The following is a 26,678-nucleotide window of genomic DNA, read 5'->3' on the forward strand; positions in this document are numbered from 1 at the left end:
TCAGGTGACCATTGCAAAACTTTTCAGGAACCAAGTTTTAATTGCTTTTTTTTTTTTTTCCCCTGGTGATGTTACAGTTCCTTTTTGAAAGTTCGTAAGATTTTTTTTTCATCCTTTTTCTAAAGATACCTTTTCTCTGGGACCCAAAAAACATGACATGTTGGCTCAGCGTCCTCATGGCAGCAAAGTCCCTCAGTATATCAGGAGATTGAGGCTGGGAGCTTCCTTGCCTTCCCTGACCTGGGGATGTGAGACGGTTACACCATGACCTTATCCTGAGAGGAAGCGGGACCTGAAATACAAAGAAAAGAGTTAAAGTCAGTCATCCCAAGAAGTGTGGCCGGTTCCTGACAGCCAGCTGGCTGAGCTTTTCAGCCTGACACCATCTCCCCTCCTTAAACACGTGGGGAAATGTTGAAAAATGGCTTGGATGTCGTTACGACACTGGGATTTCTTCAGGAGGAGCTGCCTGTTTGTTTAAATAAAAGCCCAAAGGAGGTTGCTCGTTGTCCTGGGATTGCCTTTGACCGGCGACCCAAACAGGAGAAGAAGGCATCCGGGGAAGGGACATCACAGGAGTGTGGCTGAGTGCTGGCAGAAATGTCATTAATCTTAACTAGACAACCGTGCCGGAGCCTCTTCCAAATTGTTGGGGCTCCACGCTTGACACGTGGTGTGTTTGCAACCACTCTCCTGTCCTTTTCAATTACCTTCTCTCTCTCTCCTTCCCTCCATCCTAAAGACATTAGTCTTGTTTGAATGCTTTGTTATACCTCACTGATGTAAGCTGTAATCTGCCCTCGTTACAGCATTTGCTGCCAGTGAATCTTGTGCAGGCCAGGAAAGGTAAAATATACAAGGAAAAAGGAGTATTTAGCAAAAAAGTCTGCCGTTGTACCTCACTGATGGGCTGATGGAAGCTCTAATCTGCCCTTCTTACAGCATTTGCTGCCAGTGAATCTCGTGCAGGCCAGGAAAGGTAAAATGTACAAGGAAAAAGCAGTATTCAGCAAAAAAGTCTGCTTAGGTCATCTTGCTGTGTTATACCTCACTGATGTAAGCTGTAATCTGCCCTCGTTACAGCATTTGCTGCCAGTGAATCTTGTGCAGGCCAGGAAAGGTAAAATATACAAGGAAAAAGGAGTATTTAGCAAAAAAGTCTGCTTAGGTCATCTTGCTGCTTTTTAGAGATATCCGGTTCTTCATCTGGTCTTGTACATGATCTGAAGAAAACAGTACAAGTGTTTGAGACCCCTTGTAAACGGTACAGAAATTGGGATAAGTCTCATGGGTGTTAACATTTCCCCAAATGTGTAATTTAGGGAAGGCTTTGCAGACAAGATGTTGTCCTGCTGAGGTGCAACAGGCAGGGAGCTGGTGGTAGAACCCCAGATGAAGGAACCCATGACCCAGTGAGGAGTGACAAACCCCTCAGGTTGTTTGGGAGGGAGGTTGTGTCTTCTGCTGCGCAGTTGTTTAGTCAATGTGATCAGTGCCTCCCGGACCATCTACTGGAGCACTCTGTTCCCTTCCTCTTGAGCTGAAATTAAAGGCATCTGTGTGAAACAAAGGATGTCACTTACTGTCTTCCATTGTTATGCCAGTAGGAGAACTGATAAGCCAAACTCAAAAGTCGAGGAGAAGTAGAACCATGAGGTTGTTCTTCAGAGTTGCAAAATCTCTGCAGCGATATCGGCTCCTGATATTTTATTACCGAGGTCCAGGAAACCTAATTTTTTTCCAGGGTCTGTGGCTCTGGGAATTCTTTCCTTCAGCATAAGGACCTTCTAAAAATGCGTTTCCTCTTGCTCCTGGAGTAGATCTCATCAGAGCTGAACAGGGCCAGCTTCTCTTCTGTCCCATAACTTGCTGTTTTCCCTCGTGAACTGGAAGGCTGGTGAAGTTTCCACCAGGAACTGCTGCTGTGAACCTGGGGGACTGAGGCTTCTTGGTGGCTGCTCTCTTCCTCTCCAGGCAGTACTGTGGCAAACCCAACAAATAATTGGCTTAATTCACCAGTGTAGAAAGGTCACCAATCTTCTTTTTCCAGCTGTCGTGTCCAGCTTGGGATCCCTATCCTGCAGCTCTTGGAAAGCTCTCAGGGATTCTTGCAGAATCCAGCTCTAGGTAGGTTTGTATTTTATTATTTATTTTTATTTAGTTGGAAAATAGTAGCAAATCAGGTGCTTTAAGTTTTTAAAGGGGGTTGTGCTGCATTGAATTGAAGGTGTCAAGTCTCTTCTGCAAATCAAGAGAGTGAAATCATTATCTGGTGTGACCATCTGGGAGAATGAGGCTGAATAATGACATTAGTACATTCAAGCACAGATTCACTGACGTCAGATTTTGCTCAAACTGGGTGAGAGCAAATCAGACTATGTAGTCATCGAGTTTCATCATCTTGCCTCCATCACTCAGTAATGGCTTTTTCCTTGGGGATCAGCAGATCTATAACTAAAAATATTATCTCAGTACACCTGATCAGTTACAGAATACAATACAAGAAAGAAAATGCCTTTTCAACCCCTGGTATAATTACTTACGTCTCTTCGTGATGAATCATAAATGTTCTTCTGATAGCTACATGAATAATTTGTAGCCATTTAAAAATATAATTTTCTGTGCAAGTTCTTCTAGTGACAAATTGTCTACAAATAGCTTATTGACTTCTCAATTGCGCGAGTTATTTGAAATTATTCATAGATTGTTTCTTGGTTTGCTGCTTGTTTACAAGCAATTCCTTTTTAGTATTCAGCAGTTGGTATTCAAGTGCTCAGCTTCCAGCTGCACAATTCAGTTTGTATTTTGACATGTAGGTCACCCAATAGTGTTTCTGCTCCTTGACTAAATGCGTATAATTCGTAGGATCTAGCTTCCTGCACGAATATTTGCATTGAATTACCAAATTCTTATTCTGCAGCCATTCTGTAACATTTGTTTAAAAAGAACTGTTTCAGTTTCTGCTGGTAATCTTATTTACAGGGGTATTTATGGAAATACTAATACTCAGTGGACATTACCATAAATGAACAAATTTGCTGTAAAGCTTCAGCTATGCACTCAGCTGCAGTTTTATTACTTTAACTGTGTTTGCCCATCTTCTTTCTATGATATTAAAATATTGATCTTTATAATACTTATTTTTTTCCTCCTGTGTGATGAAATTAAGCAATTATATGAAAGAGCCACATACATATTCTTAACAGTTATAAGCATTTCCTATGGAAACTGCATTTGGTGACCTCCATCCTCAGTGCTGGCTGTCCCCTGCCTTATATGTGTTGTGTCCTTCCATCTGATTTTAAAGTATTTTTCCTGTTAGATCCTGTTAACATCCTGTTAGATGTTCCTAGAACCCCACAGTTCTGTTTAAAACCACAATAGGATGAATCAAGAGATAAATAATATCCAATGCTCTAACTGGGCAAGCCAAAGCCATTACATGAGTGGTAACTGGCCACTCTTCCAAGTCCCAATCTTTGTTATCACCCTTTCTCCTTGCCCTCCCCAAATTCCCCCCCCTGCTCCAGAGAGAGAAGATAAAAAGATCTCAAGGGTGGAGACACTTCAGTCTGTGGATTGCCTTGCCAAGCAATGAAGAGGGCATGTCTGAAATTCTTCTGTACATTTCTAAAATAACAGCAAGAAGCATGCCCTCTTGCAGTTCGGAGATAAGAGAACTGAAGTGTCCAAAATCTAAAATTTCATTCCTGTTTTTTAGCACATGCACTACTTGGAAAACACTTCTATAATTTTTTTTGTTGTTTTTTTTTTTCTTTGTGTTCTCCAAATAACCACAGCTCAAGGCTTTGAGCCTGGCCCCTCTGGATTGGGTTAGCTGTGGTGTTTCCCTCCACCTCTCCCTGCTCCCTGGGGCTGGGGAGGGTGTTTATTAAGGATGAATGTTTAATGTCTGCCTTGAAGAGCTACTCGTCTGGCTCAGATTTGCCGGCTGCGGCGCTCCGTGGGGAAGGGCCCTGTTGAGGGCTGTCTGGGCAGAGAGAGATGCTCTTGTGTCGTGAGGGCTTTCTCGTCTCGCTGGTGGGCAGCTCGTTTGGTGGAGAAGAGCTTGGCGAGGAGATGGTGCTGATGGTTTTGTTTGGCCTCCATCGTTGCCGGTTGACGCCTGACACAGAGCTACGAGGTGAAGGAGATCCCCAAGTCACCTGGGTGTGAGCAGGACAACGTGGTGGCCGTTCGAAAGAGCTACTGAGGAGGAAAAGCTCATGGTGAGCCAAAAACTTCCTTCACCAGCCTTGCTCCTCAGGGTAGGTCCAAGGGGGAAGGAGGCTTCTGGTTCTAGACACTTCTGTAATGTTTCTCTGACAGCTTTCATCAGTGATGGTGCCTGGACCTGAGTTGTCCTCGCCTGCCTTTGGTTTAAATGCAGCTACTTCATGTTGTGGGTAGGAGATAGGGTGGGCTGAACGCTTTAGTAACATGTCTCTTTGAAGCTCTGGCAAATTCACTCTGAGGTGTAGGTAGGTGAGGGATGTTCCTGCTACACGCACACCTGAGGGACAGGATGCCATCCAGAGGGACCTGGACAAGCTGGAGAAAGTGGGCCCGTGCGAACCTCATGAGGTTCAACAAGGTGCTCTGGGGAGACCCCGCCTGGAGCTCTGTGTCCAGCTCTGGAGTCCTCAGCGTAGGAAGGACATGGACCTGTTGGAACAGGTCGAGAGGAGGCCATGGAGATGCTTCAAGGGCTGGAGCCCCTCTGCTGTGAGGACAGGCTGAGAGAGTTGGGGTCGTCTGAGAAGAGAAAGCTCCAGGGAGATGTTATTGCAGACCTTCAGTACTTAAACGGGGCTTGCAAGAAGGATGGGGATAAACTTTTTAGCAGGGCCCATTGGAATAGGAGAAAGGGTAATGATTTTAAATTAAAAGAGGGAAGATTTAGACTAATGCTCTGAGAGCTGGAGCCCCTCTGCTCCAGAGGGAAGATTTGGACTAGATATAAGGGAGAAATTCTTTTTGCGATGAGGGTGGTGTGACACTGGCCCAGGTTGCCCAGACAGGTGGTGGATGCCCCATCCCTGGGAACATTCAAGGTCAGGTTGGATGGGGCTCTGAGCAACCTCATCTAGTTGAAGATGTCCCTGCTCATTGTAGGGGAGTAGTACTAGATGACCTTTAAAAGTCTCTTCCAACCCAAACTATTCCATGATTCTATGATCTCTCTTTCATTACTGTCTTGAGCATGACTTGGTTGTGCCTGGGAAGAGGTGTCTGATGCTTTGCTTGGATGGGCTGGAGCTGTGTAAGTGTTGAGAAACCTCTCAAAGGCTGAAACCAACCAGCACTGCGTGATTGCACCATCAGTGCAAAAGAGCAAGGTTTCGCAGCCTCCTAAGACTTTGTCCTTTCTCCCGGTTTCCGGGCTCGCTTCCCATGTGCCAGAAAACATTTCTCAGCTGGTGGAAATCACTTACCCATGGTCCTGGCTGGAGCTGTCTGCAGACTGCTGTATCTTGCCAACTGGTAGCCAGACATTAGAGCCCACTTAAGTAATCGTGGGTTGTAAGCAGCAGCTTTCACCAGGTGAGTCGAAGGGAACAAAGGTCTCCCCTTGGAGGAGCTCTCTTCAGCTTTTCACAGCTAGAAGATGGGTTTTTTGAGGGCCTTTAAACACCTAACTCTGTCCAAAATGAAATACAGCCCCCCAGGGCAGGTATTGCCCTCTCAGCATCTATGCCAGGACTGTGCTGGAAGCCTCTTCGTGTGCTCCTGTGCCCAGGAGCCCAAAACAAATAAGGCACCAGAAAGTTTTCGTGCAGTGGATGGTTTCCTTGCCGAGGTTTCCTAATTGCAACCCCTGCCTAATTAGCTGGGATGCTGCCTCCTCTAAACTCCTGTGGGATGGCACAAGTCAAAAGCTGAGCACTAGAAAAAGCTCTCGTGGTGGGTTGTGTGGCCAACAGGCTGATTTTTAGTTCATACCCTCTCTTGGTCAAACTCTTTTACAGATAGTGTTGGTCTTTTCCTTATTCTCTATCTCTCAATCCCACTGTTTCTAGCCTGGTGCGAAATGCTGAAGTGAGGTTGTGCCATTTACTGAAATGCTGGAAAAAGATTGCCCTCTCAGCATCTATGCCAGGACTGTGCTGGAAGCCTCTTCGTGTGCTCCTGTGCCCAGGAGCCCAAAACAAATAAGGCACCAGAAAGTTTTCGTGCAGTGGATGGTTTCCTTGCCGAGGTTTCCTAATTGCAACCCCTGCCTAATTAGCTGGGATGCTGCCTCCTCTAAACTCCTGTGGGATGGCACAAGTCAAAAGCTGAGCACTAGAAAAAGCTCTCGTGGTGGGTTGTGTGGCCAACAGGCTGATTTTTAGTTCATACCCTCTCTTGGTCAAACTCTTTTACAGATAGTGTTGGTCTTTTCCTTATTCTCTATCTCTCAATCCCACTGTTTCTAGCCTGGTGCGAAATGCTGAAGTGAGGTTGTGCCATTTACTGAAATGCTGGAAAAAAAATTAAAGCTGGGAAAAAGAAAAACAAGTGTGGGGGAAGATCAGGTAAAAGGTAAAGCTATGTTTGTTTTCAAGACATACCTTTGCTGGCAGCTCTGTAATAGAAAATCAGAATACATGGTCTTGGTTGGAAGGAATAGTCCCTGCAATGGCAAAGAATGTTTGTGGTCCCATTGTCAGGAGGAAACGTGAGAAACAGAAGCCCTCTCTATTGCTCAGGCTGATAAAAAATTGCATTTTGGCTTTCCCTGGGGTGGTACATGACCAGGCTGTGGAAGGAACACAGCCAGTAACACCAGCATGGGCAGTGTTTTGGAAACACACTTAAAACTGTGGGGTAAATGAACAAGGCAGAAATCCCACCATTTATTTCAATGACATCTAAAAGTTTTGGGAATGGGTCAGATTTTTTTTTTGTTGTGTTTTTTTGTTTGTTTGTTTGTTTCAATTGAAGTGCTTTCAAAGGGCCGGGTTTTCAGAACCTTCTATGCGTTTCTTGCCTGAGGAGCCTTGGATACCCATCCCGAGACATTTGTATAGATGCATCCCCAAACCACTGACCACTTCTGAAAAATCTGTCCTTCGCAGCGGAGCTTCTCCCTGTCCATCTGTTTGGGATCTGGTTGTGCTGCTGCTGCTGCAGACGTGGAATTTTGCCCTCAGTTTCAATGGAATTGTTGTTTCCTACGGCCATCCCTCCTCCTCCTCTTGCTTTCACCAGGCTCCGAAGTTCTCCTTCATGAATTGCTTAACAGAGCCCTCCAGAAGGGGTGTTCTCTGACAATATAGTGCCTTCACAACAGAAAATGTCATCTCAGATTTTAATAACTGTATTAATAAAGTGAGGGAGTGATGTTCCTCCGCTGATGCACTGTGAGAGTGAGCCAAAGAGGTTGCTTTCAGAGGAGTGGCATCCCATTTCTCCACTTCTGGGAGATCCTTTGGGGACTGGGCTCATTCCACGTTGTTGCAGACCCCATGGAGTATTTTGTTCCGCCCATGCCCTGTAATAACACCCCCACTCCTTGAACTAAACTGACCAGCCCCATGCTTCCAACTTCCATTCTGCTCCCCTGCTTTAGTTTGAAGCCGTTGAATGAGAGGGCAGAAGAGAAAACTAGAGGGAAAAGCAGCTGAGGAAAAACATTGGCAAAAAAGGGGGACGTGCCGTAGTAATGAAAACTGGTGTGAGTCCTCAAAAGCACCATCATGAGAAAATATCAGCAAGAAATTGCTGCCTTCTCCCAAGTCTCAGTCCATTCTGATGGACTGTAATTTTGCTGAACGCCACGCGGTATGAAATGGATTTAAGGTGCTCGTACAACTGAGCCTTAGCTAAGGAAAAAAAAAAAATTACCTCATCTCTGTAGTTCTACAATGGGCTGGAGTTGCCAATACATGTACTGGTAGTTGTGCTTCTTTTGGACCATTGAAAAGTTTCGACCATTTTTCACATTGCATTCCAGAAAAGAAAAGTCTGTTAGATTTGCTCTTTCCTGAAGCACCGGTGATCAGAAGGGTGTTTTTTTATTATTATTGGGTTTTTTTTAATGTACAGGGAGTAGGAGGTAAAAAGAAAAACAGCTCTTAAAATATCACAGTTTTCTATTTTTATTTTCTGGGAGGAGGAGAAAAGAATGCTCATATCCCCTTGCCTGGGGCTAACTTGGAGTTCTTCCTTATCTTCTGCTGCTGTTTGTTTGGCTGGCTCTGTACATTCTTCATCCCTTCCAGTCACTGGTTTTCTCTGATGAATAGTTGCATTTCTGTTGTGCAGACAGGGTAGACCCTTTTGAGGCCTTTAAGGTTTATGTTGTTAATAGCATTTACATTCTGCCATCTGATTCTTGGTGCTTGAAAATCTAGTACCTATTTCTGTAGGTCTCAGCTCTTCATCTCCTGCAGTTTCCTCCCAGGAACACCTCTACTACACAACAGTACAATTTCCAGCCAAGTCAGATAAAGCTTCCACGTGTGGTTTGTATTTTTGGTGGCTGGCATGTTCTAATAAAGTCTTCTCGCTGGTATCTTCAAAGCTCCTCTAATTTGACTGACTTGGACAGGAGTTGTATTTGCGCTGTACTCTTCTATGGTAGCCTTTACCCAAAGGTTAAGTTCAGTAATTCGCAGAAATCAAATCTTTATGGTGGTTTATTTGCACCTATGGACAGCTGGAGCCACCTCAGATTCTATGAAGGCAGCAGTTAAGAAGAGCAGAAGGTTGGACACTGAGTGACAGAGGTTGGGGTTGGCAAGGAGACCTGACCTGCTCAGTGGGGAAAATAAAGAAGTATATGAGGAGAGAGGGTGATTTCTTCCAGGTCTTGGAAAATCATCTTACTTTTTTGAAAATGCTCAGGGGGCTGGACCTCCTCTCTTATGAGGACAGGCTGAGAGAGTTGGGGTTGTTCAGCCTGGAGAAGAGAAGGCTCCGGGGAGACCTTAGAGCCCCTTCCAGTCCCTCAAGGGGCTCCAGGAGAGATGGGGAGGGACTCTAGATCAGGGAGGGGAGCCATAGGACAAGGGGTGATGGTTTGACACTTAAAGAGGGGAGATTTAGATGAGATAGTGGGAAGAAATTCTTTGCTGTGAGGGTGGTGAGAGCCTGTCCCAGGTTGCCCAGAGAAGCTGTGGCTGCCCCATCCCTGGAGGGGTTCAAGGCCAGGTTGGATGGGTCTTTGAGCAACCTGGTCTGGTGGGAGGTGTCCCTGCCCAGGGCAGGGGGTTGGAACTGGATGATCTTCAAGGTCCCTTCCATCTCGAACCATTCTGTGATTCTCTTAGCACTTATCAGCCCATGACATCAGATTGCTCCCAAGATCCATTAGTCTGAAGCATCGAAAACTTGACCCGTTTGCTAGATGTTTGGAACAGGCTGAAAATGCCAAGGCACATGGTATGTAATAGCTTTGTTACTGTGGGAGGATTTAGGCAGAGTTGTAGGCACTGGAATGGAATTTTGCAAGCTTTTCCTCTTCATTTCAAGAGGATAATGGAGCAGCATCACATATCCTTTTCCATAACTGGCTGTGGCTTTCTCCTTGGCCTTTACCATTTGATTATTGGGTTTTGTGTGCTTCTCCCTCTGCTAAGTCCTTTAAAATTATTGTGCCTTTCAAGAAAAACAATCAGGTCTTAAGAGGCATTTTTTGGGGGGTTGGGGGGAATCTAGAGTTTGTTTACAGAAAGGGGATCTGAAGAAGATAAAGCAGAGATACCAGCTATGCAGAACTAATGATGCATTCCAAAAGAGAATTGAAGAGCCACACAACTCCATGAAACGCACTACTCTATATTAGCTTTTTCAGTGAGAAGCCTTTTGAAGGACTAGAATCGCATGTACGTGTATTATAAAAAGAAAGAAGAAAGTTGAAAACCAGTTGGGTTAACTGTTGTTTTTGCACTGCAGCTATTTCAGACCCAAGAGAAACTAAGGGAGTAGCGGTTCTTGTTCAAAGATGATGTTCGGTGGTTGGAAATTGCTGTTAATAATGCAAATACTTCTGTTAGGCAACCTGCTTCTTTGGACTAGGTAATTTAGTCCTATTGCTCAGGAATTGCCCATTGTTGAGTTTTTTTTCTGATAGGTTTGGGGCACGGAGGGCATTTGGATTAATGAGAGGCAGAGACAGTGGGAAAATACTCCGTTATCCTTAGCCTTTGGTCAGCCTGGGTAATTAGCGAAACCTGTGCAAGAAGTATCTTTCATTTCAGTGTAATTGCAAAATAACTGCCTCATCTGGTAGGGGTATAATCTGTGTTGATTGATGACACACAGGTAATGCATGAGACATCTGCTTCAGAATGAAAGGGGGGGAACTGGCCTCTCTGGGGCAATTTTTGGGTGCCAGCTGAGAATCCCTTGGGCTCCTTGACATCAGAATCCTTAGGCCTTCTCCCTCGGAAAATGAGAAGCACGTGAATAGGTTGAGGATTTTGATTTTGAGGATGAATTTTACAAGCTGTAAAAGAAATGGCTTTCAAGGAAAGATGTTTCCCTTTCTCATGATCTCCATACTGAAGGAACGGGCAATAGGCTCGAGACAGAGGATGTTCCATTCCCAGATCTGTCACTGGCTTCCTGTCTGGTCTTTACCACCAGTATCTCTCTGGATTTCTATTTCCCATCCGTAACAAGGGAAATATTAGTATTTGCTTGGAGCAACCTGGTCTGGTGGGAGGTGTCCCTGCCCAGGGCAGGGGCTTGGAACTGGATGATCTTTAAGGTCCCTTCCACCCCAAACCATTCTATGTGCTGGCTGTTCTCATTCCCTCCAGCATGTTGAAAAATCTCTCACACACATATCTATAGATCTAAACACAGGTTTTGGGGGTGCGTCAGATCAACCTGGGGCATTGTATGTTGTGACTTATAGTCCTCCCTGGGCATAATTTCTGTGGGAAGCAGTTACTCTGCTAGATAGGTACCCACCTTTCGTTTTCGGGCATGGTGGCAATACTGTTTTCAGCCGGGCAACGTGTGGTTTGCCGGAGTCTGGTCTGAACTGGAGCTGCATCTGCTGCTCCTGGGAATGCCAAGCCTCACATCTGATCTGGAATGCCAATGAGCCCCTATAAAGCTATTAATGTCTGTGTGAGGTTGTGGTTTTTTTTCAGTCCTCATTACCGACCTGATAGAAAGATAATTCCTCAGCTGCTGTTCCAACCTGTGGGATTTTACCCACTTAATTAATTTTCTTTCTTGTTTAAAGGAGATCTCTTTTTACGCGCGAGGACTCGCTTTTGAGGGCCTCTCATGTCTATATCAAAGGCGCACGAGGCCCCAGAAGTTGGGGGGTGAAGCCCTCGGGGGCAGAATGCCTGTGGAGGGTGGGCTTGGAAGCCTTGCCTTGTGTCCCTTCCAACCCCTAACAATTCTGTGGGATTCTGTTGTTCTCTGCTGAGGGCGAGCTCCTGGAGGGGAGCCAAGCCCACACAGTGGAGGGGACCCCACTACAAAGAGGGCTATGAAGGGCTACAAAGATGAGGAGGGGCCTGGAGCACCTCTATGATGAGGAAAGGCTGAGGGGGGATCTGATCAACACCTATAAATACTTCAAGGGTGGGTGTCAGGAGGATGGGGCCAGGCTTTTTCAGTGGTGCCCAGGGACAGGACATTCAAACCCTACCTGGACACATTCCTGTGGGACCTGCTCTGGGTGGCTCTGCTCTGGCAGGGGGTTGGACTGGATGATCTCCAGAGGTCCCTTCCAACCCCATAGCATTCTGTGATTCTGATTCCCTTCCCCACTCCCTACTGTTTGCCACCCCTCAGGGGTAAAAGGGAAGCTTGTGGTGGGACCGAAGGATAACAAACTGCCCGCCAAGAGTTAAAAATGCCGGCCTACGCCACCCTCCCCAGCCCTTTCGGCATCTCAGCGAGCTGTCTGTGTAAATAAATACACATATCAAACAATAAGCAGATGCCTTTTTAACAGGCGCTATTTTGGGCTGAGATACGCCTTTCTGGTGCGGCTCATCGCGGCGTCTGTCGGGCGAATGCCAGCCCCACAGCCCCCCTTCCCTTGTGTTTAAGGCGTGAGGATTTGTGTTGTGGCGAGTGTAAAATATAACGAGGAATTGGCTTGTTTTACATCCGTGTTGGTGTTACTTGTGGGGTATGAAATATAAAATGGGAAGGCTGTTTTCCTCCCGGATGTGGAGCAAACCCTTGTTCCTCACGCTTGATTAAGTGGCTTTATATGAGCGCGCGTGTGTGTGTGTGATTTGTGTAAGTGTACAAGGAGGAAAACAGAAGGCTTTCACAACGTACACCACCGTGGGGGCCCCCAAAGCAAACAAACATTGAAGTGGGAAGGAAGCTGTGATGAGGGTTGGATTTAAAATAAAAATTAAAAAAAAACCAAACAAGCTTAATTCCAGCAGAGTCTCTTGTACCCCTTAAATCAAAGCAAACTCTGGAGCCCCGAGGGTGTATCTTGGTGCAGTGGTTCTTCATCAAGAAACGTGTGACCAGCAGGAGGAGGGAGGTCATCCTGCCCCTCTGCTCTGCCCTGGGGAGGCCCCATCTGGAGCACTGGGTCCAATTCGGGGCTCCCCAGTTCCAGAAGGACAGGGAACTGCTGGAGAGGGGACAGCAGAGGCTACAAAGATGATGAGGGGCCTGGAGCATCTCTCTGATGAGGAAAGGCTGAGGGACTTGGGTCTGTTTAGTCTGGAGAAGAGAAGGCTGAGGGGGGATCTGATCAACACCTAGAAATCCTTCAAGGGTGGGTGTCAGGAGGATGGGGCCAGGCTTTTTTCAGTGGTGCCACGGGACAGGACAAGAGGGAATGGGCACAAACTTGAACATAAGAAGTTCCACCTAAACATGAGGAGGAACTTCTTTGCTGTGAGGGTGGCAGAGCCCTGGCAGAGGCTGCCCAGGGAGGTGGTGGAGTCTCCTTCTCTGGAGACATTCAAACCCCACCTGGACACGTTCCTGTGGGACCTGCTGTGGGTGGCCCTGCTCTGGCAGGGGGTTGGACTGGATGATCTCCAGAGGTCCCTTCCAACTCCATAGCATTCTGTGATCCTGTGGAAGGGGCACCTGTGAGCTGCTGGGCTGGGTCAGATCTTCTCTAACCCAGTGTCTGGTCTCTGGAGCTCGCAGTGATGAGAGACAATGTGAAGTGACCAGGAGAAATTCGACATTAAGCTTTTCTTTCTTTTTGTTTTCATGTTGAAAGTGTGTTGAGCTCAGGTGACCCACAGTCTGCTGGCTCTTGTGGTGCTGCTGTCCCTCTCCACCAGCCTTGGAGAAGGTGCCTGGGTTTTATTGTCCTTAAGTCACGTTTTCCACCTGCTATTGCTTTTGATCTAGCCAGATATAAAGGAATCTCATGTTTTTTTAAAAAAATGAGACTATTTATGGAGGCCACAGGTCTCGAAGGCAGCTTTCTATCAGGGTTTTCTGAGCTCTGTTGAGAGAAAGGAGAATATTCCTGCTGCTCGAGACACTCTGAATTGGATTAGATATAAACAAAGCAGGGGAGGAGGGAGAGGCACAATCTTCCACCGGAGAGGAGGATTTAGATGACCTGAGATATCTCCTGTTTCTTAATGTTCCTTGAATAGAGGTGATTGAAATCTCTCATCTGAGCAAGTACGCGCAGAAGGCAAAAATACAATATTAGTGACCCTAAATATATTAGAGCACTCCGCTTCTGATCGCAGCGCTGCCTCAGCTGGAATAGTAATGAGGAATGAATGGGTTTTGCCTGTATGGACAATAGTGTTTTTCCATAATGGAAGGGGAAAATTGGTACTAAAAATGCTATGGAATCAAATTTTTGATGTGTCTCAGTACACATCGAAAGTGCCTTGTGGTTTCAGGGCACTTTAAAAACTGGAATAAATTAATATTAATTTTTTTTTCTCCCTGTCTCCAAAAGCTGGCAGTTGCTATCCAATGCTGCACGTCTGAAGGGACTAGGACTAGGTTTCTGTTGGGCAGCAGCCACTTTGTCCTCTGCAGAAGTGTATGGACATAGGTATTTTCTACATGTGAACACTGACACCCCTCAAATACTTCCCCTTTAAAGCAACTGGGATGTGATGGATGTATTTGAAGTTCCAGGTTGTGCAGGGAAGAGGCTTGTGAACAAACACCCACAGGAGGAGGAGGAAGCTGAGCTGAAGGTGTGCAGGTCCACCAGAGACATGAGCAAGGACATCTGCCTGGGTACCTGTTTGGTGGTCCCCTGCTCTGCTCACTGGACCATGCTGCTCCTCTAGGGCCTGTAAGATGAACAACCAGGGTGCAGAGGGCTCCTCGGAGGGTGTTTTGGGCTGGACACAGCGTGCAGTGCTCTGTGTCCCACCAAGCCTTCTCCCTTCTGGAGGAGGTGAGAAATAGTGCTTCCATGGATGGGAGCGGGGGGCTGATAGCCACCCACATGGCAGGAATTTCCTTCCACAGGCTGTGGTGTGACATTAACACTTCCCAGCTGGCTCCTTAGTGGCTTTTTAATCTACTGGATTGATAAGTAAATGCTGGTTTAGCTCAGTGTGGCTGTCTTCTCCAGAAAGCATGACAGAGAAGGTGAGCTTGAGATGTCCAGCTGCAGCCCCATCTCGGTGTCTTACTGCCAGGTGGAGCTGCTGTGGAAGGACCTTCTCTCCCACTGTGTCACCTTGGTCCTGGAGGAGTGCTGTGATCTAGGGGGGGGGCACTGATGCTCCCGGGTGCTGCGTGTGGGCAGTTGGCCTTGGCTTTGGGATGCTGGAGGGGCTGGGCCAGAGGTTTTGGCTTCAGAGGAGAGCAAAGCGGGAAGGTAGACCGGGAAGGAGAGAAGTAATGCTGTGAAATGGATTTGTGTGGCGCCAGCTTCATATCTGAATCGGAGCTGTCAGGGAGAACGAGATCCAGACTCGGTGCTGTTCTCCAGAGAGAAGCCCTCACAGAGCAATTGCTCCACCTCTCCACCTCTCAGCAGGGTCTGGCTGACTCCTGCTGACAAGAGCTGGCACGATCTCTCTTCTTCTCCCACCCATCTTTCCTGCCTTTCTCCAGGCTCTGATTTCGCTTGCTTATTGCTTTCCCCATCTCCTGGCTCTCTGATAGTATCTTCATCCCACCCTTACCTGTCTCTGGGCTCCATCACCTCGTCCTTTGTCATCCTCAATCTTTTCTGGCTCCTTCCATTCAGCACATAGTTGTGCTCTAACACCTCTCCAGTAAGTGAAAGATGCGTGTGCGTGTTTGCTACATGCACTACATGTATGCATGTCTGAACTTGTTTTTTCACCCACTACTCCATCCTCTGTTCTAGGACTTGCCTTTGGGGGACTCACAACATCTTCTCCTGGTGTTCCAGTCCTCCCCCGTTTCCCCAGAGGCTCACAGAGGAGCAGGAGGGGAAGAAGCAGAGCAACTCTTGGGGGTCGGACTAGATGACCTTGAAGGTCCCTTCCAACCCAGATGATTCTATGATTCTAACTCTGTTTCTCCTCTCTTATTCTTCTGGAAATAGTCCTGTTCGTCCTCCTGCTTCCTGGTCAAAACCTTTTTCTGGACTGGAAAGTAAGGAGGAAATCTTGCCTTCAGTCCACACCTTGCCAGAGACATTGGGGTCTCTGCCAGATGTTTCTCCCTCACCTTCTTCAGCTGTGCAAGAAAGGGAACCTTACCTAAATGGGAAGAATCGAAATCTTTAATTTTAAATCTTTACCTGAGTGGGAAGAAGTTAGTAAAGGTCACAGAGTATGGAGGTGTGTGTCTCACATGTTTCTCACTGCTGTTTGTGACAGGTTGTCCAGCCTGGATCCCGGCGCTGGGGACCCAAAGCAAGGACCCTGACTTGATGCACGCCAAGTACGACCTGACTTCTTGAGGAGAAGGAGGATTTCTCCAAAGGCCTGTCCCCTCAAAGCAGGACGCAGGTAAGGCCAACAGCCCTCCTGATGCTGAGGTTCTGCTGCTGCTGGGCTCTGGCCTCTCCGTGGAGGACACTCAGCAGAGGGGTTTTTTTGCCATTCCTTTGGCTCAAGAGGGGCATGGTCACCTCTGCCTGCCGTATCTCTGGGGGTGAATCCTTACATCGTGTTCACAGCGTGGGGAATGGTTTTTCAGCAAAAATGTACTTTCAGAGGATCAAGACTGCTCGTATAGTTGAGATAAACGTAGGCTGAAAGTGTGGGAGGAATATGCTGAAAAAAGAAAAAATGTTACATATAAGGTATTAATAGAGCAATACTTTGACTTCTTGTTCTAAAATAATTTTATATTGAAAGCTACCTTTATTAAAACAGAAAGGTTTTTAAGAAAAGGAAGAAAGAAGGGGGGAGAGGGGGAGGGCGGAGGGGTTAAGTAAGAAATTAATGAAATCATTTAATTTTCAACTAGACAAGATGTTTCAGGTCACCCGAAAGTAAACCCAAAACCAAACAGACAGAAGAGCCCTGCAGTTCTAATTGCAGTGACTCATGGAAACCAGATCTAGAAGAGATGAGGCCCTTTAGTCCAAACCCTTAATCCCCTACTAGTGTGTAACATCGTTCCCAGCAGCGTCTGCCAGTCCTGCTTTAAACGCTGGGATTTTCCCCTTGTCCCCCTTGGGATGCTATTCCACAGTCTTAATAGAATTAATCTGCTTTACTTCTCTTGCCATCCCTGACCGCTGCAGATGTAATTAGTAGTAGGCGGTGGCGGGATTCTGTTTTCCAGGCTGTATTATTGAAGGCTTAGGGCTGTGTTGTGTTAAAGCAGACGTGGGTCGCAGGCAGGTAGGGCTTATCTGTGGGTACTCATTACAGCCCTATAAACGTCTCTGAACAGGAGTTCTCAGACTCCACAGGAGCTTTTCTCTACAGCAGTAATTCGGGATCTGATAAGGCACAGACTAATGTATTTGAATGCCTGTGAGAAAGGCAGTGTGATGGGAACCTGAAGTGAAATGCAAAGTCATACGCTGCTTGTGCTTCTCGGTTTCTGGAGTGTTCTCTGACCTCGTTTTTGACTCCTCTCTCGGACGAGTTGGTAGGGACTGTATGAAAAATGGCTTTCTGCTGTGTGTGGTCCTGCTCCAAGAACTACTGCCCTTTTCCATCCGTGCATTTCAGGCCTCTCTTGAGCTTCTGCTGATGTTACGAAGCCTGTCTTCTGCTGTGAGGACAGGCTGAAAGAGCTGGGGGGTTCAGCCTGGAGAAGAGAAGGCTCCGGGGAGACCTTAGAGCCCCTTCCAGTCCCTCAAGGGGCTCCAGGAGAGATGGGGAGGGACTCTGGATCAGGGAGAAGAGCAATAAGACAAGGGGGAATGGTTTTAAACTGAATGAGGGGAGATTAGGTGAGATCTCAGGAAGCAATTCTTTGCTGTGAGGGTGGTGAGAGCCTGGCCCAGGTTGCCCAGAGAAGCTGTGGCTGCCCCATCCCTGGAGGGGTTCAAGGCCAGGCTGGATGGGGCTTGGAGCCACCTGGTCTGGTGGGAGGTGTTCCTGCCCAGGGCAGGGGGTTGGAACTGGATGATCTTTAAGGTCCCTTCCAACCCAAACCATTCTGTTTCTATGTTTACTGAAAGGCTGCGGTCAAATAACCAGATGAATATAAAGTCAAATTGGAGCTGCAGAATCACAGCTATTCTTATCTAGTCTGTCTTGACACAAGATAGACCTTCCTTCTGTGACTCTTCACCCATTTTGCTCCTCAAAGTTGGAATTTAGTGGTGAGAACTGTTACTCAGTTTCTAAAGCAGATGGATGGGGTTCTGACATGTTTACACCTGGAGACTACAGCGACAGTTGATCTGTGCAAACTCTTTGTGCCGTCACTTGGATTCGTCCGCTTCCCAAGTGAATTAAAAAGCTCATCCTAATACAGAAAGTGACTGCGACGTAATTGCTGTTGGATGTATGAATGGGGCTGCAACGTGAGGTGGAGCCAGGGGTCCCAAAAAGCTGTGTCTCCTGGCACCAAGGGAGAAGGTTACAGTCCTGTTCCTCCTCCCTCCCAGTAAATCCCTGGCTCACCTTAGAGCTTTTCTAGAGTATTTTCTAGAGTTTCTAGAGAAAAGCCATAGCTTTTCTAGAGTATTTCCTCACGTAGAAAGCCAAAATATAAACACAGCCACTGTTCCAGTGTTTCTTTATCAAGATAAGTTAATTAAACCTATTACAATATGACTAGATTGCCTGTCTTTGTCAGTTCAGAATTTTTAAACGCTAACGATTGAGTTGCAGAGCTGGGATGCGTTCGCTGAGTCCGGGGCTGATTCGCCCATTGTTTTTAATCAGTGGAAATTCTTTTCCAGCTTGATGCTTGGCTGTTTCGTGGGGTTTTGTAGCTCAATTTGAAGGCTGGGGGAGGTGGGGACCGAAGCAAAGTGTAATGATCCGTAGCGCTTCAGATCATCTGCAGCTTATGTTCCCTGTCCCTGCTTTTGCCAGTCAAGCTTTTATTCCAGTGACAGTGTCAGTAAACCCAAGGCACGGAAAGGTACCGTTTCTCCTCTCCTCTTCCTTTTTGCTTTCCCTCAAAGTTTATCTTGCTGCTCGCTTTTTAAAAGCTCTGCATTAGCTGGAGCTGGGGGGGGGGGAGGGAAAGCTGTGAAGTAAAAGCCATGCTTTAAATACAGATGCTGGTGATAGTCCTTTCAAAAGCTGCATTTCTCAAGCTGGGAGCTATTGACCCCTTTCAGTGCAGTCACAAAGAAATCCAAGAGGAAATGGAGGGTGAGGGCCAGCAGGGAATATATATATATATAATTTTTTTCCCCCCAAGTCGTCTTCTTACTCCCCCCTCCTGCCAGGCTGGCTATTGTTTGAGACTCCACATGGGATACCAGTTGCCGTATAAGGAAAATGGCATCATGCTACATTCTTTCTAAAAATTGATTTTTTACAGTTGCCTTTTTCTTTTTCTCTTTTTTTTTTTTCCTTCTTTCTTGCTGAAAGTTCTTCTGCTGTGGTGGAAGCTCTGGGCAAAAGGAAAGCGGGTAGGCTAGGGTATGTGTGTATTGGGTCTTGGTCCCCACAAAAGGTTTTGCTTTGATGTGATGGCTCTGTCATCACAGGTCAGGCAATTAGACAAAACACCAAGAGTAAATGAGGTTCAGCTTCTATGGCAGGAGCAGAGGATGTTGCTGTGCGTTTTCTGGCATCTTGATCAGTAATAATCCTCCTTGTCTTTTGTTTTTCCTCGCTGAAGAGGGTGCTCAGGTGGTGGGACAGAGGCACAGAGTGCTCCTCCGTGCCCACAATCCACCATTTATTCACTGCGTGTTTCCAGCCCTGATGCAATCACATCTGGACTCTGCAGGGGGGTCCTGCCTTTTGCTCCCTACCAAACTGTCTCTATTTCAGTTCCTTGAAAGTTTGAGAGGTGAAGGAAAATCTTTTTCCACCAGAATTTTACGATTTGTGATGGAGAGCTGGGACAAAAAGGGTGCTGATGAGCTGAGGCTTCCGTTCCTGCCTGTCACCTGAAAATGTGGTTTATGGAAGTGACGCTAATCCTCGTGGCAGTGTGTTAGATGAGGACAGGAGGTGGCAAAGACCTGACCCTCCTGCTCCCAGATTGTGTTTTGCTGGTTCCTGCTGGTGTGCTGAGTGAGTGGTGAGCACTGCTTTGGGCCACCAGCTTCCTCTGTGCTGCTGGACGACCAGGTCCATTGCTGGGGACCACCATAGTCCAACTGTGCCCAAAGGCAGCCAAAACCCTTGAGCCTGTGGGATGCAGGGCTCACGTCCCACCCCAGCTCAGGAAAAAGAACTGAAAACACCTCTGAGGTTTGGGTGGCTTTTTTTTTTTTTTCCTGGTGCAACTGTCACTTGGTGATGAACTTATTTTGGAAATAAGTCTGAACTCCAAACAAATGGGCTGCCCAGGGAAGGGGTTGAGGCACGATCCCTGGAGGTATTTAAAAGCCGGGTTGACATAGTGCTTAGAGACATGATTTAGTGATGGTTTTTATCAGAGTTAGGTTGATAGTTGGGCTAGATAATCTCCAAGGTCTCTTCCAACCTAGACAATTCTGTGATTCTCTGAAATCCCCTCTGAGGCTTGTGCAAAGGAACAGCTGGAGCAACGTGGCTAGATAATCTCCAAGGTCTCTTCCAACCTAGATAATTTTGTGATTCTCTGAAATCCCCTCTGCAGCTTGTGCAAAGGAACAGCTGGAGCAACGTGAGCATAAATAAGGCTGGATCCCTCGCCTCTGGAAAGCAGCAGCAGAGCCTGGAGTGGGAAAAGCTTGGGTCTGGGAGCTGGGAACGCAGCCAGCTCTGGGAGAGGGAGTTGTGCCCTCCTCCTCCTCTCGTATCCATCAGTAACCAGGATCCAGGCTTTAGCGGTGCTCCCTGTGGATGCCATCCCTTCTGACTCCCTGGGACTCCTCCTCTTGATTCTCCCTCTAAAAATCTGTTTGGCAACTGATAATGTCGCAGACTTCTTAAAAATAAAAGCATGCAGAGAACCACTCCCTCTTAGAGAGAGCAGCACAAATCTTGGGATTGGTTTACCACAATCGTGTCATAATAGTCAGTCTGTGTTGTGCTGAGGTCTGATTACAGGCATGGAAAAAAGGCAAATACTTTCTATATTAACTCTTTTTTTCACAGGAAGTTAATTTTTGATATTATTATCTGTGTATGCATTGACAATATACACTTCTTTTTCTTTTTAAAGTGTCGGAACAATTGAACAACTTTTAAAGAAATTGCAATTTTGTGAAAATAGAGTACAGACTTTTCAGGCGTTCAGAGCTTTTTATAAAAGCCTGGAAATGGAGGCCACATTGACCAAAGGAAGCAGATACCATAGTGAGAAGGTTCTAATTTTCTTTAATTCTTCTCTAGACTGTGAGTTAAATTGTCTGGAGAAGCTGTGCTGATCTCACATCTCTGCAAAGTGAATCTCCAAGAAAGTCTTCTCGTATGATAAATTGTGCTTTTACTAGAGATGCAGTTCACAGAATCACAGAATGATTTGGGGTTGCACATTGACCAAAGGAAGCAGATACCATAGTGAGAAGGTTCTAATTTTCTTTAATTCTTCTCTAGACTGTGAGTTAAATTGTCTGGAGAAGCTGTGCTGATCTCACATCTCTGCAAAGTGAATCTCCAAGAGAGTCTTCTCGTATGACAAATTGTGCTTTAACTAGAGATGCAGTTCACAGAATCACAGAATGATTTGGGGTTGGAAGGGACCTCTGGAGATCATCCAGTCCAACCCCCTGCCACAGCAGGGCCACCCAGAGCAGGTCCCACAGGAACGTGTCCAGGTGGGGTTGGAATGTCTCCAGAGAAGGAGACTCCACCACCTCCCTGGGCAGCCTCTGCCAGGGCTCTGCCACCCTCACAGGAGATAAGTTCCTCCTCGTGTTTAGGTGGAACTTCCTATGTTCAAGTTTGTGCCCGTTCCCTCTTGTCCTGTCCCTGGGCACCACTGAAAAAAGCCTGGCCCCATCCTCCTGACACCCACCCTTGAAGCATTTCTAGGTGTTGATCAGATCCCCCCTCAGCCTTCTCTTCTCCAGACTAAACAGACCCAACTCCCTCAGCCTTTCCTCATCAGAGAGATGCTCCAGGCCCCTCATCATCTTTGTAGCCCTCTGCTGTCCCCTCTCCAGCAGTTCCCTGTCCTTCTGGAACTGGGGAGCCCAGAACTGGTCCCAGTGCTCCAGATGGGGCTTCCCCAGGGCAGAGCAGAGGGGCAGGATGACCTCCCTCCACCTGCTGGTCACACTCTTCCTGATGCCCCCCAGGGTGCCATTGGCCTTCTTGGCCAGAAGAGCACATTGGTCAAGAGCTCATGGTCATCCTGTTGGCACACCAGGACTCCCAGGTCTTTCTCCTCAGAGCTGCAGGTCAGGTCCCACCCTGTCCTGGTGCAGGGGGTTATTCCTCCCCAGGTGCAGCACCTTGGGTTCTCACTAGTGTGGCGGCAGAATGTCTTTGTGTAGCATTTTCTTCACAGAAGGTAGTTATGGTGCCTCCCAGGTGCCGTCCCCTGTGGTGTTAGGAGGAGATTTGGTTTATGGTGAGGTGTTGAGTGTGAGGTTTAGTTGGTGGGTGCGGTGTTTTTGGTGGGCGTTTGGTGTGGTGTGTTTTGTATTTGTTTTGGTTGGGGTTTTGTTTGGGGTTGGTTTTTGTTTTTGGTTTTTTTTGTGGTTGGACTCGATGATCTCAGAGGTCCCTTCCAACCACTAAGATTCTGTGATTCTGTGATTTCACTCACAGCGAGTGGTGTGGGACGGTGCAACGCCCCTCAAACGCCCCCTTCTCAAAGAACTGGTGAAGCAGTTGATGGCTTCTGACATGTACATGGCTGCCGTTGGAACAGCCATGAACACTCCTCACTCAACAGCTCTTGCTCTATGTGCTCTGCAAACTCCCAGACCTCATGTTTTGGTTCCAGTCTGCTCCCATTTATAACTGCCCTGATAACTGTCACAGAATCACAGAATAGTTTGGATTGGAAGGGATCATCCAGTTCCAACCCCCTGCCCTGGGCAGGGACACGTCCCACCAGACCAGGTTGCTCCAAGCCCCATCCAGCCTGGCCTTGAACCCCTCCAGGGATGGGGCAACGTTGTCATGGCCAACGATGTTTGTTGTATTCACCCCTGTAGTTGAAAAGTGAGTGAAAAGTGTGAGTGTCGGGTCAGCGATGCATCCGGAGTGGGTTGCCAGCCAGGTTTCAGGCATGGCCAGCAGCCACCTGCCAGCTTCTAGGGCTGAGGAGCCACCCCTCAGGCTCTTGGCCGGGGTCATAGGAGGTTCCAGCTCTTCATTTCTGCTGCAGAAGGTGCGGTGAGGCCATCCATCAGGCTCTAAGTGGCCGCTGACAGCGTGGCATGTGTCTCCTGCTCCCCTCTCTTGGGGTCTAGAGGTGACACCCAACAGCCAGAGGGGGCTCAAATGTTGTGACGGCTGACTCTGCCAGGGGTGGGTTGGCACCTTCCCAGAGGTATTGCCCCAGAGACTTGGAGCTGGTGCTTCTGATGTTAACCTGTGGCTCACGGAGGGACTGGTTTTGGCTGTGGGTGCTTTCCTACGGCGTCGGAAGCTTGTGTGACGTGGAAATGAGGATGAGGGAGGAGGAAATAAGTTGCAGCTAGAAATAAATCAATTCCCATCAATTAGTTCTAACACTACAGCAATTATTTAAAGCCTTTTTTTTGGTTTTTTGCCTTTGTCCTGGGTGAAGTGCTTTGTCAAGGGCAGATGGGCTTTGCCCAATGTGACAGGGCAGGAGAGCGAAGCTGCCTTTTGTTGCCCGTGCCGAGCGGCAGCGAAGGCTTTGCATCCCTTAATTTTGAGCCCTGCAGAAGTGCATTTGCTGTGGATCTGTGGGTTTTGAAAAAATACAGAGTGAAGCCGGGGGACTTTATAAGTTTATAAGAGCTGCTGCAGGGATTTCTCAGGGAGGAGACGTGTAAGAGGGGCGTACGTGCGCGCGTTTGAAGCTTTTTTCAGAGAAGAGCTGGGATCAGTGAAAGGTGATAACTACTGAAATCAGGAATAAAGATGGTATTACCCTATAAGTAGTGAAGTGGGTTTTGGGGAGTTTTGCATGCAATTACTCGCTCTGCTTCTATCCTACGTTCCGACAGTGGGAAGGTTCCTGTCTGCTTTTCTTCCCCGCCTGCGTGAGGACGATAATTACGGCTGGGAAGTTTTCCCTTGTAGAAAAAGCTGACAGAAGTATTTTCTGTAGAAACTGGCTTCGTGAAACTTTGCCTTCCTTTTCAGAGAAACCTGAAGATTAACAATTTTTTTTTTTTTTCATTCTGGAGGGTTTAGCTTTGATTTATTATTTTTTTTTTTCCTGTCGTTCCTTCTTTCTGTGAGAAAAGCGGGAGCGGGGAAGAGAACTAAAAAAGGAAGGAGGTAATCCAGATATTCCCTCTCCTCACATGAAAAACTGCCCGTCAAAAAATATCTGTGCCACTTGCACAGCTCTTACTTGTCCAAAAAAGTGGAGCAGAGCACAGGTATGAGTGGACCAACCCCCCCAGCAGCACATGCAAAAATAAATAAATTCCAAAGAAGTACTTTTAAGCAATGTAAACCTCCTTTTTTTAATCATTTGTGGGAGGTTTATTTTCAAGTCCCCCAATGCTCACCCAGGGGCTAATTTTCAGATGGGCTGTAGCACTGGCTTGAAATTTTAAAGCTTTACCAGCCCCTGGGCATGGGAGGAAGATTTTTCTGGGAACTGGCTGTCTGTGCCTGCCATCCCGAACTGTTTCTGGCTCTTTTCCCCGGTGTCTGTTGATGACAGGATGTTAGGGTTTATGGCTACCTGCCCTGCTGGTTTCCCCATGTTCTGGGGTGGAGGGAGGGTGTTATCAGGCTCAAGCATTCCTGCCTACTGCCCAGGCAGCCCGTGATGGTGACAGACAGACAGACAGACACACAGTGTAATATAGACAACATGCATGTCGAGGCAGAATTTGTCACTGGCTCCTCAAACTGACCTTTGAGGCTGCCAAGTACATCCAGGAGTACATTTCAAGGAGGCTAAAAATAATATCTTCAATTTTAATTTATTTCTCCTTCAAGCGTTCAGTCAACAAGAAGAAAATGAATTAGTTTCTCTTTTTTTTTCTCCCCCCCTCCTCCCCTATGCTTGAGTGTTCCTCTCTCGGAGCGGAGCCCTGAGTTTATCGCGAGTTATTGGCCTGTTGGTTGAGTTGGCTTAAGCGTATTGGATCACGTTACTGGAAAGTGGGATCACTTGCCAGAACCGCCTTTGCTTTTCCATTTCCCTTTCCACCTCCCAGTTTTGTGTGTTATCTGGTAGCAGCACTGAAAAGGCCAAACTCTCACTGAACTGATTGGAACCAGGAGTCGGCGTTCTGCTACCCCGTCACCTTCTGCCAAAAACCAGTGTTCAAAAATCAAGGCTGTACCTTCAGACTACTTACATGAACGCAATTTATGGGCATTTAAAATACCTGAAGATCACTACAGCAAAGCTCTGATTCTCCGAGTGACTTAGCATGACCACACGGTGGATAAAGTTGAGTACATTCAACAAATCTTCATCTCAGGAAAAAGGGAGAGGTGATGGTGGCTTTTCAAAAGGAGTAATGAAATGAGGGTTTGGGGTTTTAAGTTTGTTTTTTTTCTTTCTTTTTTCTTTTTTTTTTTTTAAGATGTAGTTGGAAGTGACTCATTTGGAAAACTTCAAACTAGCTAGATGTAAGCATAAATCTGAATCCAGATGGTTAGGACTAGTGATATAAATCCCTAGGGGTTACTCAATAGTCCCGACTATTAGGTGTACAAAGCTAGACGTGCTGCTTTAGCTGCTCGAGATCTTGGTCCTTTGCTGTGAGTTTTTTCTGTTGATCAAGGATAATGGTAATTGATGCTCTGAGGAGAAAGACCTGGGAGTCCTGGTGGACAACAGGATGCCCGGGAGCCAGCAATGGGCCTTGTGGCCAAGAAGGCCAATGGCATCCTGGGGGGCATCAAGAAGAGTGTGACCAGCAGGTGGAGGGAGGTCATCCTGACCCTTTGCTCTGCGCTGGGGAGGCCACAGCTGGAGCACTGGGACCAGTTCTGGGCTCCCCAGTTCCAGAAGGACAGGGAACTGCTGGAGAGGGGACAGCAGAGGGTACAGAGAGGATGAGGGGCCTGGAGCATCTCTCTGATGAGGAAAGGCTGAGGGACTTGGGTCTGTTTAGTCTGGACAAGAGAAGGCTGAGGGGGGATCTGATCAACACCTAGAAATACTTCAAGGGTGGGTGTCAGGAGGATGGGGCCAGGCTTTTTTCAGTGGTGCCCAGGGACAGGACAAGAGGGAATGGGCACAAACTTGAAAGTAAGAAGTTCCACCTAAACATGAGGAGGAACTTCTTTGCTGTGAGGGTGGCAGAGCCCTGGCAGAGGCTGCCCAGGGAGGTGGTGGAGTCTCCTTCTCTGGAGACATTCAAACCCCACCTGGACACGTTCCTGTGGGCCCTGCTCTGGCAGAGGATTGGACTAGACATTGGGGGGATATGGTGTAGGGGAGAACTTTGTAGATGGTTGGACTCGATGATCCCAAGGGTCTTTTCCAACCTAGATGATTCTATGATCTCTGGAGGTCCCTTCCAACCTCGTATCATTTTGTGATTCTGTGTGAGGAGAACTGTAGTGATCTAATGGTTTTTTTCTCCTGTGAATAGAAAATCAGCTGTGTGTGTGAAGGCTTGATGAGAACTGTAGTGATCTAATGTTTTTTTCTCCTGTGAATAGAAAATCAGCTGTGTGTGTGAAGGCTGTGAATCACATCTCCGTACTAGAACAGTTTTATGAAAGACAGAAATTACACAAACCTTTTTTTTTTTTCCTCAAAATCTTCAGGGAGACCATAAATATTCGTAAAATCAAGATGAAGTCAATCAAATAGTTTCAGTCAACAAAAGGTTACATGTATATTTGTAAACATCAAGATGTTTACTTCCAGATTTTTTAATGCAAAGTATTTCTGTTTCAGAAATCCCAAAGCTGATCCTTCCAGCGTTTAAAAATGAAAACCACATTTTCCTATTAAAATTTGAGCCGAACATTTTATATAAAGAGGTTTTGGGTTGTTTGGGGTGGTGGTTTGGGGTGTGTGTGTTCTGGTTTGGTTTTTTTAAGCTAGGGGATGTAAAAAAAAATAAAGTTTCGCCTTGGATCAAATTAAACTTCGGGGACCTGATGCGAAAAAGTACCTTTGTGTTGTTTAACTTCAGAAAAAGAAAAAAAAAGATCTTCCAGTTCAAACTGAAG

General features: G+C 46.9%; 1 long non-coding RNA gene across 2 annotated transcripts in view; it reads left to right on the forward strand.

Moving 5' to 3' along the window:
* LOC106892747 overlaps positions 1 to 26,678 on the forward strand; it is a 127,601-nt gene that overhangs the window by 60,069 nt on the left and 40,854 nt on the right. For both annotated transcript variants that reach the window (XR_001412933.1, XR_001412934.1), the window contains one exon: positions 15,726 to 15,857. This is a non-coding gene — a long non-coding RNA (uncharacterized LOC106892747). The remainder of the gene's footprint in view (positions 1 to 15,725; positions 15,858 to 26,678) is intronic.

Source organism: Calidris pugnax, unplaced genomic scaffold, assembly GCF_001431845.1.
Source record: "Calidris pugnax isolate Ruff unplaced genomic scaffold, ASM143184v1 scaffold68, whole genome shotgun sequence".
Classification (NCBI taxonomy): domain Eukaryota; kingdom Metazoa; phylum Chordata; class Aves; order Charadriiformes; family Scolopacidae; genus Calidris; species Calidris pugnax.